This window comes from Panthera leo, chromosome C1 (genome assembly GCF_018350215.1).
Source record: "Panthera leo isolate Ple1 chromosome C1, P.leo_Ple1_pat1.1, whole genome shotgun sequence".
Taxonomy (NCBI): Eukaryota; Metazoa; Chordata; class Mammalia; order Carnivora; family Felidae; genus Panthera; species Panthera leo.
Genome location: NC_056686.1, coordinates 70944785 through 70950784, shown reverse-complemented (window position 1 = coordinate 70950784; position 6000 = coordinate 70944785). Strand labels below are relative to the sequence as shown.

Genomic DNA, 6000 nt, shown 5'->3' with positions numbered 1-6000 from the left:
GTCATTCTGTGAAGGGCTTTGAATGCCATACTAGGAGTTTTCTGAAGCAAATGAGAGCTGATGATGGTTTGTGAAGAGAGACCCAAAGCTATCTGTGTTTTAAAAGGTAACTCTTGAGGTGACTGGGTGGCTCAGTTGATTGCCCGTCCGACTCTTGATTTTTGGCTTAGGTCATGATCCCAAGGTCATCCTTGGGATCCCCTTCCACCTGAATGGAAGCTGTCTTCCCTCCACTCCCACAGAAACCCAGTTCATGCTCTTCCTTTCTAAGAAGTCTATTCTGAACAACGTGCAGACCAGCCCCATCATTCCAGAGCTTGGGCTTTATGAGTGCACGGTGCACGCTCCTTATGTGCCCCTGCCCACAGGGGAAGCTTTGCTGCCCCTTTGTTTCCGAAGGCTTTGTTAGCTCAGACTCACAAAATGTTATAACTAGAAGCAGCTGCACACAGCCACCTCCACTGGGATGTGGTGGAGGGACTGAGGCCCTAGTTTACCCCGTTTGTGAGCAGCAGAGTCAGAATTAACTTGGTCTCCTGACCTCTCCACCATCTATAAAAACTCACAGCTGTCTCTCCTATTCACTGAGTACATGATCCGTGAACTTTCTACAAATAGTTGTTAATGGAGGTGACAACCATATATAGATTACCGACTTTGAAAGAGACATTTTTTTTCAGATAAAATCCATTTTACACTACAATGGCACGGAACATGATTTTCAGTGCTTCCGAAGGCACTTGACAGTCTTGTCTCATGGTGTTTGCATAGATCCCATTGCTGTCACGGTGTTGGCAATGGGGTCCCTACAAATTACCACTGCAGGGGTAGAGTTTCTAGAAAGGCTGTCTAGATGAGGTAACCACTATAAAACACCAACCACAGGCCTGGCCTGGTCTCAAACTGGTTTACTTTGTTGTTGTTGTTGTTGTTGTTGTTGTTGTTGGTCTATCTTCCTGTTTCCAGATGCTGCAGCTCAGGCCTAAGATATACCGTTCACCCCAAAGGGTCCAGGAGATACCTGGGCTGGGGGGACTGGACTGATGGTTGACTTTCACTTAAGTCCCAGCTCAGAGCCAGGGGCAGTGCTGGAGACTTCCAGATCTCATTTATTACTCTCAAACCCAGCGAGGCAGGCATTGTCTGTGATTCAGGGGGACTTTATTACCTTGGTCGCACCTCAGGGCCTAGTTGTCAGCTACACGCTACTCTCGGGGAAAGTGTTATAAAGTGTACTTTGTATTCATTTGTTTATCTTTGCATTATGCCTACTGTGTTAGAACATAAATAATTTGCATTAATTGGTTTCCTTTCCATAAAAGGGGTTAATAATAGTTCCTACTTAATAGTGTGGTCATGAGAATTAGGTGAGGTAACATATGAGATATTCAAGAACAGTGTCTGACACGTGGCACCCACTCAAAGTTTCTTGTAAACTGTAATTGCGATAATGGCGGTGGTTGATATTGTTTTGGTTTGTTTAATGTTACATGTTTTCCTTCCTTTTCCACACGAAGCTAATTTTTTCTAATAACAAAAGTAACGCAAGAAAAACATGAGACTAGCAATAAATCTTACTAAACACTATCACTACCTTGGCTAGATTATTTTAGATCCTTTTGGTATACATATGCATGTAAATGCAAGTACACATATGTACATACAGAACGTGTTTCCAGGGGCACCCTGCTGGCTCAGCTGGAAGAGCAGGCATAGGACTCTTGATCTTGGGGTCGTGAGTTTGAGCCCCATGTTGAGGATAGAGATTGCTTAAAAAAAAATTAAAAAAAGAAAGAAACTTTCAAAAAAAAACCCACTTATTTCCAGAACATTATAAGCTATCAAGAATTTAACCCCCAAAGTACCCATTCATTGGCCACTTATTCATTTATCCAACAGCTATTACTGAGAATTGATGTGCCCGGCACTGTTGGATAAGGTGTTGAGCAAGGCTGTGCTGCCTTCTCAGAACTTTCAGACACTTTTCATAGCTTGAAATGAGTGACTTTGAGAAGCATGTAGGATTTTTGTAAGAGAAACAAGCCTGGCTGGCTGATGGCAGAACAGACTTGCAGGCTCCTTCATTTGATACTCCTCAAGAGCCTGGAGGAAATCCACCCCCACCCCAGTGTGCTTCTACTTCAGCACCCCTCCTTGTCACCCCCGCCATGCTCTCATACCTCCCCTATCTCTACCCCCATGCACTCATACCTCAGACCTCCCTTCTCCCCACCCCATGCACTCACACTTTAGCCCTTCCCTCCTCCCCACCCTCCAAGCACTCACACTTAGGGCCTCCCCTCCACCACCCCTGCCCTCCTCAGCCCTCCTCTCCCCCTCCCCTGACATTTCAGCCTTCCCCTCCCCCCACCTCCAGGCCCTCACCTGTCAGCCCTCCCCTCCTCCCCACCCCTCCAAGCATTCATAACTCAGACCTCCCCTCCCCTCTCCTCCCCCTCCTTGCCCTCACACCTCACTCTCCCCTCTCTGCAACATACACATTTATCAAGGAGGTAGGGTTGGCCATTTTTCCCACTGACTTTGTGAGAAGAAAACAAAGGTCTTAATTTTTATAGGGGAACATGATCGTCTCAGCGAAAAGCTCATTCACTGATTAAATAGAAGAAAAGCAATAGGGGTACTATTTACTGCTGGCAATTAATCAGACTTAACCCATCTGGTCGAGGCCAGCACTGGTACCCAGCGGTGTTCAGGGAGCCATTTAGGCACTTGGAGCCCCCGCCAGGGCTGCCGGTAAACTCTGCCCAGATTGCTGGGGAAGGAGTAGTGGGTGTGTATTATTTATGTTCCCCTTTCAAAAGAAACCCAACAAAAGAACAAAGCTTCCCTTCTGCTGGCAATGTTAGCAGCTCCAGCATATGGCGCTCCCTGGCTCTCTCTGCTGAGGAGTGGGCGTCGGGGCTGCGCGAAGGTACCGCCGGCAGCCATCTGCTGAGTGCCACCTTTTCACTCTGGGCTGAATTCTAACTGTGAAGCAGCACCTCAGGAAGGAGGGGCGGGGACGAGAGTGGCTTGGATGGAAGACACGATTTTGTGACAGAGGACATGTGCTCGTCCAGATTGCCACTCATCGCGTACGTGGCCCAAGTCCATTCTCCAGGAGAGGCGTGAGGTTGTGTGTGTGAGAGGAAAGATGCTGAAGGGCAGGGGCGGAAAGAGAAGGGGAAAGCGGGGAGGCAGGGGACAGGGAGGCTTGGACCCTCCGAGTGAAGCGATTTGTAGGCTCCTGGCCACCGTTTCTCTGTCAAAGATATTTTCGTATCTGCAGCCTCTCTCACGGATGCTTATGAAAACAGTCACAATGAAACCAGCCGCGATGGGTGAAAACTGTGTTTCAGGAGTGACTGGGGCCACACAATTAACGTGTAGTTCAATGTGGCATAACAATAATCCTTTTGTGCTCAGGGTTCTGAAATGAAAGACCTGGAGAAATCCATGCAGGGCTTGTGACATTAGTCTGGCCCTTTTTGTGCAATCAGCTTTGCTTCCGTGGCCCTGTAATCTGACATACAGCAGAGGAGGACGCAGCGGTAGAAGTCACAGAGCACTGAGCTGGTGTGTGTGTGTGTGTGTGTGTGTGTGTGTGTGTGTGTGCGTGTGTGTGCATGTGTGTGCGCACGCACAATTGCTTGAGGCAATTAAAAATACTTATTACAATGTGTGATTTTAAATGTCGCAGACTGCATGCTGTTGTGCCCAGAGGGACTTGCCATTGTCTAGGCACACTGATGCTAAGAAACATGCATAGACGCGTGCACATTTTAAAAACCAACACGAAACACTTATGTGTCCCCGGAGATGATAAAATCCCCTGAAGACTGGTGTTTTCTTGGCTCAAATTCTGAGCAGTGGAATTTATTACCTTAAGCTAAGATTAACTGGGTTGTGTCAGAGGTTTTTTTTCCCCCCTCTTTGTTTCTCCTCCTCCTGGAGATCCAGGAATCTTACTGACTTACTGAAACTGTCACCTCACACCTGTGATAGTCATAAGACGAGCCCTTTTCTTCTTGCCCCCAGCAGGCCCGGAGACCAGAGCCTTTCAAGGGTTGCTAATCCCTCAGCGAAGACAGAACAGGTGGAGATGGCATCTTCGTAAGTTAAAAAAAATAAAAAAGAGGAAAAAAAATTAGAGGAATTTGAGCACTGACATTTTCTAAAGGGTATTTCTCTTTTAGAGTAGAAATGACATGATGCTCCCTGGCCTTGGCCTCTACCTTCTTCCCTGGAGGAACTCCCTGGAGGGTGGTGCAGGGACCCTCAGCCCTTGTATGTGAGATGCCCTGGGAAATATCCCATTTCTGCTGACGGGAGGGGAAATCTGGTTTCTGTTACTTCTATTTCTGATGCGCCCTGTTCCTGACGTTTGTCTTGGGGAGCTCGTTGAGTTGCCTTTCTTCCCAGCCAACGAATAAAATCTGAAAGTCTAAAATTTAATTTGCAGGAAACAGGAGAGAAGGAGGAAATGCAGTATTTGTGTATCCTCATACGTATTCCCTAATATTAGATCCAAGTTTCGTCCCGGAGACAGTCCGTGTCTCCTGTAGGGACGCTCTACTCCACAGTGAGATAGTTTTGCCACTTGGATGAAGCTTTGTCAGAAAATGAGCTGTGCTTCAGATCCCAGCGCCTCAGCATTGGGGGAACTTCAATCCCTTAAAGCAGGGGTCTGCATGCTTTTCCTGTAAAGTACTGGATAGTAAACATTTTAGGCTTGACAAGTCAAGAAGCAACATGTAGCAACAGTTCTCCGTGAAAAGCTAACAGACCTCTGGACATTTTTACAATATGCATGTTAAAATGTAGAAGACATTTTTTAGCTCTCAGACAATACAAAACATGTGGAAAGCCAACATCTGCAGTCCCCTGGCAGCCTCCCCGTAAATGACTGTCCCCACTTTGCTTCCACCTTTAAGCCATAGGACACTCGCCCCCTCTCAAAGTCACCCAATCCACTGAGGGGCAGCTAATAGTTTGAGAGAACACTTCTTTGCATTGAACTACAACTTGCCCTCCTGCATTTTATTATTGAAGAATTATGTGAAGAACCGATTTTAGTCATTTTAAGAACTGATTTGAATTCCCAGACATAGCGTTATTATTTATTTATTTATTTATTTATTTATTTATTTATTTTTGGTGAAAATCACCTTCTATTATTTATTCCCCTTCCTGGCAGCCATGTTGTAACCTTTTCTTAGTGTGTTGGGGTCCTTATGAAATAAATGATTGTGTTGTGCTATAATGCAAAGAAAACCCTGAGGGGCTGCTGGAGTTTGTGGAGCTCTTTGCCCTGATACTAAATGTGCCCACACCGCACTGCTCCGCAAATTCATGTTTCTTTTTTCAGTTAGTCATCCTGATCCCTTATTATAGGGATTTCACCCATGTCCTTTCTCATCATTGTCTGTGTGCCTACTGAAGCAGTCCCCCCTCCCCCCCCCCACCTCTAATTAAATGCTTCTAATCTTCCAGTGGACTCACCAGGAGAGAACAGAGAGCCTAGGAGCCCTGGGGCCTTTGGTACTTGACTCAAGTACTTTCATCAATGAAGTATTTAAACCACTTAGAGGCAAATTCTTCCTCTTTCTCCTTCTCTCTTTGCCTCCCACTCTCCCTTAATACCAGCTAGGTTTTTCAGTAAATGTGAAAGTTTGCCCAAAGTGTTGACTGCCATTTGTGTAGTTTGCTGATTATGAATTCCTAAGGGCAGTGACTTTCTTTCTCAACATCTTAGCCTTAGATCCTGGTCCAGTGCTTCATTATTAGGAAGATTAGGATAATATATAATATGGTTTAGTAACCAAAAGAAATCAACCCTCAGGGACATAACAGAAATGGCCAGCTTCTGGTATGCTATCTATTTCCACAGATCAGTCATTGACTGTCGTGAAACCCAGATCTATGCAATATATGTAAATGTGACCAGGCTGTGTTGGTCCTGCTGCTACACTACGTTCAGGGCTCCAGGCTTGGCTGTGT

The 6000-nt window shown here is 46.0% G+C and overlaps 1 long non-coding RNA gene across 1 annotated transcript in view; it reads right to left on the bottom strand.

Moving 5' to 3' along the window:
* Positions 1–4403: 4403 nt before the first annotated feature.
* LOC122227408 overlaps positions 4404–6000 on the bottom strand; it is a 47257-nt gene continuing 45660 nt past the window's right edge. The window contains exon 6 of the long non-coding RNA XR_006206018.1: positions 4404–4700. This is a non-coding gene — a long non-coding RNA (uncharacterized LOC122227408). The remainder of the gene's footprint in view (positions 4701–6000) is intronic.